The sequence below is a fragment of the Mirounga leonina genome, unplaced genomic scaffold, assembly GCF_011800145.1.
Source record: "Mirounga leonina isolate KUSES-001 unplaced genomic scaffold, KU_Mleo_1.0 Mir_129, whole genome shotgun sequence".
Lineage (NCBI taxonomy): Eukaryota > Metazoa > Chordata > Mammalia > Carnivora > Phocidae > Mirounga > Mirounga leonina.
The window spans coordinates 49,366,997-49,383,673 of NW_023270323.1; the positions used below are offsets into that span (position 1 = coordinate 49,366,997).

The 16,677-nt window shown below is 40.8% G+C and overlaps 1 protein-coding gene across 1 annotated transcript in view; it reads right to left on the reverse strand.

Moving 5' to 3' along the window:
* Positions 1-12,150, reverse strand: part of KLHL5 (kelch like family member 5) — an 82,923-nt gene extending 70,773 nt beyond the window's left edge. The window contains exon 1 of the mRNA XM_035005127.1: positions 12,092-12,150. The gene's annotated coding sequence lies outside the window, so the exon portion shown is untranslated. The remainder of the gene's footprint in view (positions 1-12,091) is intronic.
* Positions 12,151-16,677: the final 4,527 nt, after the last annotated feature.

Sequence of the window (16,677 nt, forward strand, 5' to 3'; positions counted from 1 at the left end):
TTAAGAGTTAATGGAGTATGAGAGGAATAGGAGAGGACATGTATAGACAACTTGGTCAGGAAATCTGAACAGTGAGGCTGCAGAATGGGATTATAGCTGGAAGAGGTGAGGGATCAAGGCAACAGATTTGCTTACTTGCTTATTTGTTGATTTTTTAAAACATGGAACATATTAGAATGATGAGAACGATCCTGCAGAAGAGGAGATTGATGACTATAGGGAGAAGCACTGAAGCAAAAAACAGTGAAGACTTTGATAAAAGGGAAGGAATGGCACCTGAGTGCCGTGGATGGCTCAGACAGTCATAGGAGGGAGGCTTCTTCTGTTGTAAGATTTATAACTTTCTAACTGCATTGATTTTTTAAAAGGAAAGGCATACATTAAGGAGTCTACTCAAGATGAAAATCAAATCAGCCCTCTAAAAAGAGTCATGAAATAATAAAGATCAGAGGAGAAACTAAAGAATTAAGAAATAAAATGACAGAATTAATAAAGATCCAGCTCTTAGAAAATTTGCCAGTGTATTCTCTTACCTTCTAGCAAATATAATCAAAGAAAAAACAAATTAGAACTTAGAGGATAAAATAAGTTATAATAAAATAGAATATTTAAATAAGAGTTAAAAAATAAAAGACTAATATAGCTACAAAGATTTTAAGTGTCAAATTGAATAAGGGAAATGCTGACAAATGGAGAGAATTTAGGCAAGTGAAGTTAGAAATTAGTCTTCAAAGATAGAATTTTCTCAAAATCACTTACAGCTAGATCTCTATTTAATAGTTTTGCCTAAGGTTAAGCTTGTCTAAGCACGGGTACTTTAGAGAAAAATCTTCATTCTGACAAGAAAAGTTCAAAAATTATCTATTGATACAGTAGCTTGTTATAGACCCCATGTTAGAAAGAGCTTTACAGAAATTATTCCCCAGCTTTAACTCAATTCTTGGGCCATACTTTATGAAAAATATGTAGTAGGCTTAAGAATTAATACTTTCATGGCATGGAATTCAGCATTTATTTTTTTAAAAGATTTTATTTATGAGAGAGAGAGCGTGGGGAGGAGCAGAGGGAGAGGGACAAGCAGACCCACACTGAGCACAGAGCCCATCGCGGATTCCAGGACCCTGAGATCATGACCTGAACAGAAATCAAGAGTCGGTTGCTTAACTGACTGAGCTACTCAGGCGCCCCTCAGCATATATTTAAATAACAGTTTTTCTTCTGTCTCATCAACTTTAATATAAATATAAAATAATTTATTTTTTATTGTTGTGTCTCTCTCTGGCAAATATAAAATTGTTTTGCTCAAAAATTTATCCAGCTCTGATGAGAGGTACTCCTTACGGTAATTATTTTTACAAGATCAATATATATTAAAAGTCATTATATTGTTAAATTATTAAAAAGGTCTGCATGGACTACTCCATATAAATTAGATCCCCCCTGTTCTCTATCCCCCAACTCTTTAAGTTCTTTTCATAGCACTTATCATTGCCTGGCATACTAGGTGTTTATTCCCTTATTTATTGTCTTTATCCTTAGTACAAAGTAAGCTTCAGTAGACTTTCGTTAATCACTGTAACCTTAGTACTTAGCATGGTACCTGGCAGACAACAGGTGCTCAATAAATATTTCTCTAATGAATGAATATATCTAACAATTATAAGAGCAATAATAAAAAATAGACATTTTTGAAATTGTAAAATAAATATTCTACTTTAAAAAATATTAGAAAACATTTACTTCTGGGGACAAACCATTTTCAGTATTTTTTCAACTTAAGAGGACAATCACAGTATGTTACTCTACGAATTTCCTTTTTCTATTTCATTCTTTAGGCATAAAATTTTTGTCACTTTGAAATCTAATGGCTAAATAGCCGATGTCTTTTCAGACTGACATTTTCTTCAAACCTATTATGAAATTATATTTTGTACCTCTTTTATTTTAATAAGTTGGCTTTACTTAAACTTGAGATACAGCTCAAACTATTTAAAATAGGAAAATTCCAATTCTGAATACATTTTTCAAAATGTAATTAAGGAGTCCACATGCAATTTCTGCTGCAAATCTGCTCAAATGTTAGTTTGTAAATTTATAAGATGACTCTGTTCAGTACTGTAACAGCAACAGTGAAATGTTATGAAGACAGACTGCAGACAAGCTCACTTCAACTTTAAAAAGTGCGACTTTTAAAAGAACAGCTTCACGCAACAATAAAAATCAAAGCTACTGAGGAACCGGGTTATATGGGTAATCGTTATTTTACAAACCTCTCTTCACATAGCATTTTTAAGACAACATTATTTGTTTTATGGAGTAATCAATTATAATGAATCTACTCTTGTAGTTTTAAATGTGTACTATAGATCGCATAAAACACTTCAGGAATTAAGTTTTCCTTCAACTATAAGAAGGAGATACAACACGTGATTTCAAAGAATCCTTTAAAGTTTGATGTTCCGGGGTACTTTTAAAACTTAGTAAAAATGGGTCTTTTATCAGAATTTGGCTTAAACATTAGAAAACTAATATAATTCCACTAACACTTAAATTCCACTAACATTTAAAAATGATGGCAGAAAACAGTTAATTATTTACACAGGTTAGAAAAGATGTGAAAATTAAACTTTAATTTCAGGAATACATCAGATATTCTGTACCTCTCTCCAACTACATAAAAAGCAAATGTTATAAATGTGAAGAAAAATCCTGTTTATGTAAATTCAACACATTGTTGTGCTGTATGCAAAAAGAACTTAAAGGTGAGAAAACAGACAATAAAATCGATCAGGGCAGGGACCATTATATCCCGAACAACTCATATAGTGCATGGCATTCAAATATTTATTACATTTAAATCAAAGAATAAATGAATGACACAGACCTTGATTTGAAAGATCTTAAAATCTAACAGAAGAGGTTTTGGATGAAACTATTACTGAATTATCAAGGAGGAAGTGTGTCCTTTATCTGGGAGAGGATGAGGTTCTTGAGTCAATTTAGATGTATGCTTCAAAAAAATTTGGCATTTACTCTTGACAAATAAACTATATATCTACATATTTTAAAAAATTGGCAACAGTGAATAATAGATTTGTGAGGGAAGAGACCATCAGTAGGGAAGCCAGTTAGAAAACTCTTCAAGGTGGGTGCCTGGGTGGCTCAGTTGGTTAAGCATCTGCCTTCGGCTCAGGTCATGATCCCGGGGTCCTGGATCCAGCCCCACTTCCTTGAGAACTACTAATAGTCCTGGATCCAGCCCCACTTCCTTGAGAACTACTAATAGTGTAAAACCAGTTAGCTGGCCCATGAACAGGCACTGCTTTAGACTTTGATGATCTCCAACACACACACACACACACACACACACACACACACACACACCCTAAACCCACCCCCACCCAGTCTTTTACAGTTATCCAGCCTTCATCAAATTTGAGCAAATTTGTTAAGAACTCTTCTATATTGAGATGTCCCAGAGCAATCAACTTAATTTTCAAAGAATGACTTTTCTTTTCTTTATACTCATTAACATGCCTAAAATGTTTCATAATTATTAGAAGAAGCATACCTGTTAAAAACGGGTTTGTAAATAAACACAAACAACTTTTGGTGAGTACCCAGCTCATTAGGTAAGCACAGAGTTGTGCCCCACCATAGGGCATCCTATTTAGCCATGAGTATTTAGTTGGCCCTGGGGATCAGTAAGTACAATTTACAGAGAGAAAAGAATGCATTAGGTTAAAACTATGAATCAATTTAGAGGAAGCCATTTGAGGGTGCTTCTGCTATTATTTTCCCACATTATTACTTATCAGTGGTAGCCTAAGTGATATAGCAGAAGGCTTGAGTCAATAACTAAGCCACTCACCAGCTAGCTGTATGATTTGGGCAAATCACCTCTTAGGTCTTCAGTTTTCTTTTCAGTTAAATGGGATTAAGTAAATAGCACCTGCAAATTATAAGGATTTGAATACTAATAGCAGCTACTATTTCCTAAGTGCATAAATGTGCATGATAATACATGAAGTCTCTACATTGAATGGGTCTTTAGTTGTCTCACACACTCTGGCAAGCAGGGGTCATTCCTCTCTCCCCTTACATATGAGGACACTGAAGTCAAGTGAGGTTACAGGTACCTGCTGAGTAGCAGGGTTCAATGTGAAGCCAGGACTGACTCTAAAGACCATGTATGTTCAACTGTAACACATCGCTTCTTGCTTGTAAAATATTCTCATTTGGAACTCGTAACTACCTTGTGAGAAGGTACAGTATGCATTTACCCCCATTGTCCGAATTGGGAAGCAGATTCAGAGTACAGTTGATTTGTACAAGATTAGATATCAAGGAGTAGCAAAGCAGACTTAAATTCTTTACCAATAAGATCTGACCAAAATAAAAGCAAATAAGGCACTAAAAGAGAAAAACAAAAAACAAAAGACAGTCCTTAAAGAACACATCACTCCTAAAATAACAAAATACTAAGTTCATCATAATTGCAATTAAATGCCAAAGTGGCCTTTACTCCTGAAGTACAAGAGCCTCCCAGATTTCTCCCCACTTGACTCCTTCCCAATTTCTGTCACTAATTCTTATAGGGCAAAGTGCTGAGCCACATTAATATATATCAAAAGTACGTTTTCATCCCTCAACTGCTTAGTGGTACTAATATCTGGAAGTAAAGCAAGCAACATTTTAAAAATCAGTTAAATTAATATATGGACTTTTTATCCCTGAACTCATCTATAAAAGTTATCACAGTTGATACTATGAAGACCACAGCATAATTATAACAAAAGATTTACTTTCTAAAAAAGCCCTTTAACTTGGTGTGCCTGTGTGGCTCAGTCTATTAAGCGTCTGCCTTTGGCTCGGGTCATGATCCCAGGGTCTGGGATTGAGCCCCGCATTGGGCTCCCTGGTCGCAGGGAGCCTGCTTCTCCCTCTCCTCCCTGCTTGTGCTTTCTCTTGCTACCTCTCTCTCTCAAATAAATAAATAAAACATTTTTTTTAAAAAGCCCTTTAACTTGATGACAAGTAAAAAAAAAAAAAAAAAAGGAAGGAAGGAAGGAAGGAAGAAAGATAGATAGATAGATAGATAGATTTCCTTGCCACCCATTCTTAGATTTTGTGACTTTTGGTATGTATTTGCTGTGGCGCAAGGATCAAGACTGTTAATACCATAAAGATAATGGCAAACCACAAAGTCCTGCTTGATCCTTTATGGTTGGCATGTGCTGTGACACCCAACCGTCTTATGTGCCATAAAAAGTAATAATCTGGATAACCATCAGTTTGTCTTTTACTGACCTGAACCAAATCCAGTATTTCTATCTTCTATGTAGCTTTATGGTGATGGAGGGGAATAAAGGAATCAGTCAGTACTCTCTGGATACGAATATAATCAAGCAAAATTAGCTGGGTTCTCGATACACATAATCAGCCAATCACAGATCAAGTTGATTCTGCTGCAGAACCAGTCAGATTGTATAAATTGTGTATTAGCTGGAACAGCGAAAGCAGGGTAAGTTAAGGGTAGTAAAGGGCAATGTAAACAACAGAGAAAAATGTGAACCACTGTTTCTCAGCTGCTTGCAATTAGAAACAGTTAATCAATACAAGTTAACCATTATAAAGAAATTCCCTACCTAGACCTTAAAAAAAAAAAAAAGCCACCAATTCATCCTATAATTCGACTCCAGCAAAAAGTAAAATGAGTTATGTCAGTGAGTCAAATAGCAATCAGTGGAGACCAGTGGAGGCTAGAATTATTTCTTAGTGTTAATTCAATGTTGTTAGGAGGCAGGTCAGAGAAGTCCTCCCCAATTCCCCATCCCCAGGGTGGAAGGGGCAACGTGACAAATTTAGGACAAATTGGTCAGGCCCCTCCAAAGCACCATGCCAAATCTGTCCAGCAATTCTAAACTCCTGTGGAGCAGGAGAATTGGGTATTCCTTCTTTCTGCTTATCAGAGAAATATCTCCCCAAACAGAGGCAAATATTAAGTAAAAGTGAACCAACCAGCCTCAGTCTAAATCTCCTCTCATCCACTCTCCACATTATAGACAAAGTAACCTCCCAAAGTCCAATTCATGACCATATTACTTTTACTTAAAACTTTTTGTTTTCAATCACCTACAAGCTCAATAAAAGCCAAGATCTTTAGTATGGAAACCAGTGTTTCTAATAATCTAGGCGTTCTTGCTATCTTTCCAGCCTTACTTTGCTCTCAACCTCTCTTCCTATGTCACATTTTCCTCTCATAAAGAGTTAAAACACACTACATCAAAGGAAGCAAAATGAATATTATTGAATACTTCCCAAATGAAAAGGGCTATGGAAGACACTACAGATAATACAAGTGTGAGTGGAGTTAAATCTCTTTCCCTTCTGCATTTAACCTTCAGTTAACTCTCTTAGCCCTGTTCCCTGGCGATCTGATAAAAGTAGGTATGCCAACTATGTTACTAGGCAACATTGCTTATAGTAAAAATGATTAGTAAATTCGCAGCTGGACTCAGAGGAACTACAAATAAACTCTAAATATCTCATAGGAAGCCATAGCTTTGACTTCCCTGAGTGTGATGGCTCTCGTAATTGTCATATCCCTTATGGGGTCCCTGGATGCTAAGTCTATGGAGTTGTATGGCATATTGTCTCTTGTGAGACACGAGATTTTTTAAACCAAGACAGCTCCTGCATCCATCTTGTGTGAGCTTTCTCTCCTTCAGCGGAGCTTTCACTTGGAGCAAGGACTCCCAGATGGCTACAGGAACTGCTTACATGGACTGCTGTGAGGATCACAACCACTGATGAGGAACATTTGATGCTGCCTTGTTGGCAAGCTGTGGTTCCTGCCTGATAGCCTTCTAAGTAAACAAGCCTATCGTAGTTTTCGGTTTAGTTGAACCTAGAAAGACCCGTCCATTTGCATAGCAAGAAGAGTAAAAGAACGCCTTAGAATGACGTTCCAGGTGTTCTATAATTTGTACCCAAACTCCTCCCTGTCTGCTCTTTTAGATTAATATATATCCTTGACAAATCACATACACAGCTTTTACTCACCTCTCTCTATTGTTACTCCTTTTCTGGGGAGCCCGTCTTCCAGGTAACATATACTACCTCCCTTTAGTCCATCCCTTCAGCCATCTGCTGAGATGAAGCTATGGGTATTTGCAACCAGAGAGAAAGGAGATATTGGCTAGGTAAAGGATGCAAGGAAATTTCCTAAGAGAAGCTAAGTGTACACACTTGCCGAAAAAGAATGGAAATTTACTGAGAATAAAAAAATAGGTTGAAGTTGGAGGAGAGATGTGGCAATAGCACGTTAAAGTGTAAAATGTTTAGACAGAGTGTCTAGACCAATTGTAGAAAAGAGCAGAGCAAGGCAGTATATCGAATGCTCCCCCTTTTCCGCATCAGCCGTGGGGGGAAGCCAGGGAGCCCTGCGCATCAGCATTAAAAGCAGGTGACTTGTAAAAGTTAGACAATTCAGTAATCTGTACCTTGGGGGAGGGAGGAGGGATGGAGGAAAGGATTACAAAGGGGATGGCATTTACCAGTGGTTCAGGTAAGGGACAGTGTTGCTACAAGTGCTCCAACTCTACCTTCTCACCCCATTACCCTAACCAGCGTGCCCCAATAGAATGTGCAAGCTGATGTTAACTGTGTCGTAGAACTTTCAATGGCATCACAGCTTTTTTTAATCCCAAACTATTAGAACTGCCTCCTTCTCTATTACAAAGTTGCCGAATACCCTACCTTGTTATACTTTAGGGGCAACTCCATTATTTCCAAACTCTGAGTGTGGTTAACTGAAGAACTAACCAAGATGTGGCACTGGACTTGCTAAAGGCTCTAGTAGGTTTCCTTTAAGTGTGTGAATTCTTAGGTTAAAACGCCCATTTAAAAGCAAAATATAGAGAATCTGTCAACAGAGAAAAAGAGGAATGGAGTGTCTCCCAGAGAGGCACTAGCAAGATATCATAGAGATGTGAAGGAAAGCAGTTCCAGCTCCTTTTTTTTTTTTTTTAAGATTTTATTTATTTATTTGAGAGAGAGAAAAAGTGAGAGACAGCACAGGGGGAGGCAGAGGGGAAAGGGAGACCCAGGACCCTGGGATCATGACCTGAGCTGAAGGCAGACGCTTAACCGACTGAGCCACCCAGGTACCTCTCTGGCTCCTAATTTTCTGTTATGGATGTCAGTTGCCTCTGAGACTGAGCTGTATTCCCTGCTCTTGGACTCTGTGACATAAAGCTATATCCTTCTTCTAACAACACACTCTTTTTGCTTAAGCTAGTTTAATTTGTCACCAAAAAAATCCCTAACCCAAAAACAGTGGTTGGAGCAAAGTGTATACATGATCAGATTCTATCATAGTGAAAGATTCTGTTAATGTTGTTTTAAAGAGGAGAACTCAACTATTTTATTTGGGGTTGTAAACTTCCCATTCATCTTTTTATTCTCACAGGATCTAACATAGTGCCTTATACACACCACATTTAACACATTTAAATGTTTATAGAATGAAAAGAATAAATGTTTATTGAATGAACATATAATTAGAAAAGAATGAAATCCACTTGGTCAAAATAGTATGTCTAATTATGGAGTCTTCAAAAGCATTTCATTTCCAATTAATAAAAAATACTCTTTGCAATTCTCATTAGCATAATTCTATGATTAAACAGACATACATACACCAAAAAATGCTGCATTCTGTGCTCTAAATACTAAAAGCATAATTTGGATTTCATTTATTCAGATATTTTGTTAATTCATGAGACTATAAAGCCTGCTTAGTGCAGACTATTCCAGTTCTTCTCCTTTTGGGCACATGACAGAATTGCATCTCTCAACTTCCTTGAAGTTGGGTGTAGCCATATGATTTCTTTGGCCATTAAAATGTTAGCGGAAGTTACACGTGTCACTTCCAAGTAGAAGCCTTTAAGAGCCAAGGTGCAATTCATCACCTCCTCCCCCCCGCCACCCTAACAATTGTGGAAGCATGTGTTGAGATGGAGCCTCCGATAAACTGGTGTTCCAAACGACTACCTGGAACAGAATTCTCCTGTTGACCCTACTTGGACATGGTCCTGTGACTAAGATACAACCCTTTTTCTAAACCACTGAGATGTGAGGGTCTTTTGTTACAACAGCATAATTTACCCTACCTGACATATTCAACAAGCACTTCTCTCATATATGGAGTAAAAACAACGAACAGCTCTGGCCTTCAATTTGTCTTCAGAATAGTAACTTTTTGTATAGCACTGCATTATTTATATAAGAATACTTTCTTATAGAAGTGTACCTCATCATCCAGACTCTCAAAATCCAAACACAGGAACTAAATGGAGTCAGATCCATTTTTGGACCAATCCCTCATTCTCTCAACTCCCCACTACCTGCTATCTGAAACTCAGGGGTCAAATACATTTGGATGAGGTGCTATTCCTTGCCTTTCAAACTCTTGCCATCTGAACTCAGGAGTGAAAAAAAATTTAGACAGTAAAGGATTCTTGATCCATTATTTTATTTGTTCCCATAAAGCTGTTTTGCTACTACAATACCTCTTAGCCCCTCAACATCCATTGAATGAACTGTGTGCTGTTATCATTCTAATTTTACAAACAAGGAAAAAGATTCAGGGAGGTTCATAAATTTGCTGGGAACAACCTTACATGTTAGTAGCACAATCCCAGATGTACCATGCTTTCTAAGGTCTCTTACAGCTACAGAATTCCAGGATTTGATACTAAATTAATAGTATCAATAATGTTGTGATTTAAAAAAACCTATGTTAATCACATATTTACATTCAGGAATAATTAAAGTCATTATTGAAGCAATTCTACTTGCCTGAACGTGGTCTAATTCAGGACCCTGAGTGCCCTGAAGCACAGAACAGGAAGAAATCCTAGAGATCTCTTGGTCAAACAGGCAACTTGCAGAACAATGAGGAATTAAGAATTTAGGGGAAAGGTAGCCTTTTCCTTTGACATACAGTCTATTTAAAATTCTGACTTTTAGATTCTCTTCACTTTGGTTCTTACCAAATTGGCTAACCTCAAACTCTTTGCTCTCCCAATTTTTTATCAAACTTCATGAAGGACTGCCTGTCCATCCATTTCTATAGGTTCAGTGGTTCTCAATGGTCAAATAAATTTGTAAAAGGTCACCAAATAACCTCCTTTAAAAGAGTCATCTTTCACATCAGCCAAGAAATTGAGTAAAAAACTATTGAAATTTGTCTAACCCAGCTATTTCAAAATTATATGAGTTCAGACTCTTATTTCAAGAAATAAACTATTGATTACTCATTTCTTAGAACACAGTTTGGGAAATACTCTTCTAGGTAATTCTAAATGTTATGAATAGATCAAGTTAAGCCTTCAGAAAACATCTTTAGAGTTTTATTACTGCCCTATGTTGAAGAACACTGTCTAAAATTCATTATTTTCTGTAGGGATTTTTTTTAAAGATTTTATTTATTTATTTGATACAGAGAGAGCTCAAGAGAGGGAGCACAAGCAGGGGGAGTAGGAGAGAGAGAAGCAGGCTTCCCGCTGAGCAGGGACCCTGGGATCATGACCTGAGGTGAAGGCAGACACTTAACTGACTGAGCCATCCAGGCGCCCCTGTAGGGATTTTTTTAAAGATGTTGCCAACTTCATCATTCAATCTAATCTCCCCTTTTATTAGTGCCCATGAGAGACTGCTCTTCTCAGGCTTCATCACCAGAAAATACCCTCCTTAGGCAGAACTGGTTTTTATCTTATAAGTAGAAACACACTGAAACTTACTTTATCGCCCCCCCTCCTTTTTTTCTGGCTGCTGTGAAGCCCAGAGCCAAAACTGTGACTCACTTTTAGTACAGGATCTTATACTATGTATGCACTTGTTATCTTTTCCCTTGACTTTGTTTCCTTTTTTCCGGCTCTGCCTCAATTTTCTCATTTAGTTTTGTTTTATCCTTTGTACTATATGGACACAAACTGGCTTCAAATCATTCTTGGAACTCTATGTTATATACATTAAGTCCCATCTTCTTACTAGTTTCATACTGATTTTTCCCTACCTGCCCCATTACCCAAAAATATCCCTGTATTCACCTTAGTGTAAAAGTATTCATAGTTATGACACCAACAGAACATACACATTCACAATACAGTCAAATCCGCAAATGCTTAAAACCAGAAAAAAAGTCATTATTGTTCTTTTAGCGGTCTGATAACCAAAACGACTTATTAAACTGTGTTCTCAATAGAAGAATTACCATTTATTGGGTACCAGTAACTGCCAGGCACTTAATATACACCAGTTTCACTTTTTAAAGAATGAAGCGAGGGCATTTGCATATGCACTCTCTCTGAAAGGATCAATTAGAACCTGGTAATATTGAAAAAAAAAAAAAAGAAACTGGTAATATTGGTCGGCTGGGCGGGGAGAAACTTTGTATATCCCTTTTGTACCTTTTGAATTTTGTGAAAGTATCAACTATTCCAAAATATTTGTAAAAATCAAATGGGATAGTAAAGATGGCAGTAATGCTTTACTCTGCTATCACAAACTTTTTTCATCAGCTTTGGATCCCTGAGTATGCACTGAAATGCCCACAGGAGTTACAGGCAGGCACGCCAGTTTTTAGTGGTATAAAGTCCCTTTCTGATTCTCCACTCTTCGGGATGAGGCAATTACTTAACAGAAAAACTGAGATTGCGATAGCCTGAGGACAACAATGGAAAAAAAAATCCGAAATAGTTTCCAGTTGGTTTTATCAGTGAAAGAGTGCGGGGAGGAAGCCACGCAGTCCACGCCTCAGCCGGCCGGCCGCACACCGCGTGCCCAACTTTGCCCAAGTCGGAGCGCGCGGCCCGGAGGCCGGACCGGGGTTCGAGCCCCGGCCGCGGCTGGGGCAGGTCCCCGCCCGACCCACCCCTCGGCTCGGAGGTGCCCCGGAGGGCCCCGCGGGACCCCGGCCGCCGAGGCCCCGCGGGAGGGTCGCGTGGGGGCGGGGAGCGGGCCTCGTCGCGCGGCCGGCCCGCCGCGGCCCCCTCCCCGACGCGGAGCAGGAAGGCGCACTTACCGCGTCGGGCTCCGGAGGCCGCCGGGGGTCAAGGCGGGGCGGGGCGGCCAGGCGTGAGGCGGGGGGCAGGCGGGGGGCAGGGGCCAGCGGGCCGGGGATAGGGATGCTCGGCCCCACGGGCGCCCCCAACCCCTCCCCGGCAGCCTCACCCTGGACGCCGGCCGGCCCGGAGCCGGCCACTCCCCCTCCGTCAGGATGCACCAGGCCGAGGGGGTACGAACTCGTCGGGCAGCCCTGGAGGGGGCGGGCGAGCTGGCGGGGGCCGGGCCGGCTTGCCCGTCAGTCCCGGTGCGGCCCGAGCGGCTGCCCGCCCCGCCCCCTCCCGCCAGGCCCCGCCCCCTCCGCGCGGGGCCGCGTGCCCCGGGAGACCGCCGCCGCCGCGCAGCAGCCGCCGGGTTGCCGCTTTCTCTCCCCCCCACAGCGCGGCGCGCGCGGACGGCCTGGGCCCGGGAGGGAGTAGGTCGGCGGAGATGGAAGGAGAGGGAGGGGAGGGGAGGGGAGGGAACGGCGAGGCGCGGGCTGCAGCTGGGGGAGCTCCTGGGGGAGGGGAGCTCCTTGGGAGAGGGGGTGGTGGACGCCAGGCTGGGCGGGGCTGTGGGGCAGGGGCGGGGCGCGGCGGACCTGACAAAAATTCCGGTTGTTCCCGCCCCCTGAAGCTGGGATGAGGGGAATTCCTGGGGCTGGAAGTTTAGGAAGAGGCCCCTCTTCAGGGCAGGAAGAGCGGGCCTGTGGATTTGATTCCTTAGAGAACTGGACTGTAGTGTCCTAGGGCTTTGAGGGAACTCAGCAAGAGTTGCCTCTCTTCTCCATCCCCTACAACCCTTCCCCTTCGACAGTCTGATCATTAATGTGTACCAGGTAGTGGGTTTGTGCCACAGCAATTGTGATCCTCAGCTGTGTGACCATAATCCTTGTTTTCCAATGGCGGGATAATAGGAACGTAACAGAAGTAGGTTCTTTATTCATTCCTATAGCCAACGTACATTAAGCAACAACTGTATGCTAGGTGCTGAGAATAACGAGAACTAATTTATTCAGAGCCTATATGCCAAACACAGATTTTAAGGGCTTTACATATGTTAGCTCATAATCAGTCTTGGGCGAAACAGCTAAGGTCTCTGCCCAGCTTCCCCCCATGGAGCTCATGGTGGAAAAAGGAGGGAAGGAGTTTCCTTAGTTTGTCTCAGTGATACGTAAAGAAAATGTTCACCTGCTTTTGGTTCTCAAAGTAACTCATATGTTCATTATTTGCAGATTCCATGTTTGCTACTTTGAGCTAGCCGTGTGATGTCCTTGAGGATGAAATGTGGTCATTCTCCCCCACAAGATGACATTTGCTTAGGAGATCTTCAGTATGTCTCCACCATAAAAACCCAGTGCTAGCAAGTGGTCCAGAAAACTGATGGATCAAATCATTAACAGAACAATTTAGGCCAATTACCGTAGCTGCCTGCGATGGCTGGGAGATCTCTTTAGGGATCTATTTTGTACCCTCCCACTTGAGGAAGTGGTTAAGAAAAAGCAACATAATATACAACAATGAAGCATTGACATGGACTGCTAGCTCAAAGGGAAGCGGATGGGCCTACTTACAACTATTAAAATCAGGAAAGATACATCACAGAATCTAGCAATCACAAAGCACAGGATATATTTTTTTATCAGAGCCATGTGGTTGTGACTTCCACCCCACCCAACCCCATCCCCTTTGCAACCACACCTACACGCACAAACAAAAATTACTTCGGTGGCATTGTTTTTAAGTACAGAAGACAGTTGCGTAAGCCCTTGGCCTGAATTTTTGGGATTTGGTACTATTTTTCAGCCCTTACTTGATTTTTTTCAGTGTTAACATTTGTGCACAGTACCAGCAAATGACATTCTTCTCATAGTTATTTTGTCCCCCCTCTCATTTGTTGTTTTGGAATTTTAATTCAGCCTTTCTCTTTTGGGTTTATGGTGAGAAAGATTAGAAAAACATTGCAATCAAATCAGATTACAGTTGCAGTAAAAAAAATGAATCCTAATTTAAGACAGGAATTCCTATAAACCCTTTCCTTTTTTTTCATGTGAAATATATTGTTTGTCTGTCTCAAAATCTGTTCTCTTTGATTTACGCATCTGTATTTTCAGCTTATTTGCTCTACCACCCCAATAAACACAAATTAAAGAAAACATTCCTCATGATCTGGCACCCTGCTGCTGGCCTCAGCACCCACCTCGCTTCTTCTCAGGCTGTTCCCCACACTGGACTCCTGCCAACATACCAAGCACTTACCAGTGAAGCCTTTGCTTGTCCCTCTGTCTGGAGGGCTTTCAGCTAACCACATGCTGCCTCCCTTTTCCTTCATGTCACCTTTCCTGACTATCCTATGTCAACCTGCAAACCATGCCTCCCCCCCACTCTCTAGCTACTCATTTCTCAGCACATAGCACCACCTGACATATATATCTGTCTCTATTCCCACTAGAATGTGAACTCCATAAGAACAGAATCTTGGGGTGCCTGGGTGGCTCAGTCGCTGGGGGTCTGCCTTCGGCTCGGGTCATGATCCGGGGGTCCTGGGATGGAGCCCCACACTGGGCTCCCTGCTCAGCGGGAAGCCTGCTTCTCCCTCTCCCACTCCCCCTGCTGGGGTTCCCTCTCTCTCTCTGTCAAATAAATAACTAAAATCTTTAAAAAGAAAAAAAAAGGAAAAAAGAACAGAATCTTGTCTGGTTGAATGGTACATCTCTAGTGTCTATTACTTATCAAGTCTGTCACATAGTAGATATGCAACAAGTATTTATGAATGAATGAATGAATGGCTTCACATAGGAAAGATAGTGTGCATTCCTTTTTGTAATGGCCAAAGGGTTTTCATGAAATTCACCTTATAACTGAGTCATAGGACAGAGATGTATTAAAAAGGTCGAAAATAAAGCCATTTCACCCTACTTAAAATTAGTATTTGAAATAGCTGTTTTTTAATCTCCTATTCTGGCAATATACCAAGGAACAGAATTTGAAAAAGCATTCACAGCTAAGAATTCATGTTGAGATTTTACAAGTTGGCCCATAAATGGATCCATGGAATCAGAGGGTAATGATGGATCAGTAAAACCTGTCAAAGGCTTAATATTTTTCCCTGAGATGAAACAATATAGCAGTGATCAGAAGTGGAATAATTGAACCTAAATTTGATTACTGATAATTTGATAGATGGTATTAATGCTCCTTTGTCAGTACTCTAATAATTTTAATTGACAATCATGTTGGTGAAGTTAACAATGTTTTAATCTGGTTAAAGTGCGGTTCTGAAAGATAGCAAACAGAACTTAATCGTGTTGTGTAGACACCTTTAACAAAGAAATAGTGTGACTTCTGCCCTGATTACCAGTTTGTGTGAGTGTGGAAGGGGGATTAGAGGCTTAAATATCATTAAATATAGTGTCTATGTACAAAATCTGGATCCCAGGGATGGGATGTCTTTTAGAGGATTTAGGATTTCTTTTAAAAGTACAGCTGCTGTCCATGTTTTGGCATGAAACAGCCTCCTATTAAAATATGGAGCTTTAATAGTCAGGAGCAGATCATACCCCTGGAAGAAGAACTTCCATGTTGACAGAGGCAGGTGGCCAAGTAAACCCAACTCAAACTTTGTCCCCTTGAAGGTCACCTCAGATTTTCACTCTGGTTTCTCTTGGTTCCCCAGGGTAATTCATTTCCCTTTTAACGTAGATTATACAAAAAAGTGGGGGATGGGGAGAGAAAGACAGAAAAAGGAAAAAAAAAAAAAAAGCTTCCTGGACTTCCTTTACCGGGGCCAAGCCAGTCTAGAATTTTCACCATGAGCTTTACTAGAATCTAAAGGAGAAGGAAAATGAAATTGTTATGGAAAATGTAAGAACATACATAATTCCATTCATTTGTTAAGTGGCTCTTTTGCAGTTGCCATTCTTCTAGGAACAAATATTTGCAGGCATTCTCCTTAGTTTCCTCCCATCTTGGCTCCCTTTCTTTCTCCACGTTAGGTCCCTTTTCTGTCTTTCCCGTGGGAGCCATCAAGCCTGTCCCAATCACAGCCAAGGCTAAAAGCCTCACTTGTACTGTTCAATTCCTACCTGTGGTTCACAGGGATACAGCATGGTCCCAGTCCAATCACAAGACTTGGGGGCTGCCACTGTATATGAGCTCCTTCCTCAGGTGGGAAGGGTCCTGCCAGCCCACTGTCAGGCCACGCCCATCATTCCCCGGAACAGCCCTGGTGCCGGGGACAAGGGGAAGGAATGTGCATTCTCTCATGCACAGTTCCATCCACCCATATGTAAGTAGCCCTCCTACAATCAATCAGGCCACATTGTCCGACGGAAAAAAAAAGTTTTTGTAAAACAACTTTAAACACTTCCCGTCAGTCCCCTCAACCTTTGTACAAATCACAAACCTGATTCTGTTCATTTGCCAGGACCCCGCTTAACGCACTTCAGTGACTCTTCATCGTCTTCAAGGTAAAAGTCAAACATCTTAGCATGGTTATAAGATCCTTCCTAATCTAACTCTTCTCTATCTCCTCAGGCCTGTGCCCATTGCAGTGTCCAGTGTTTGT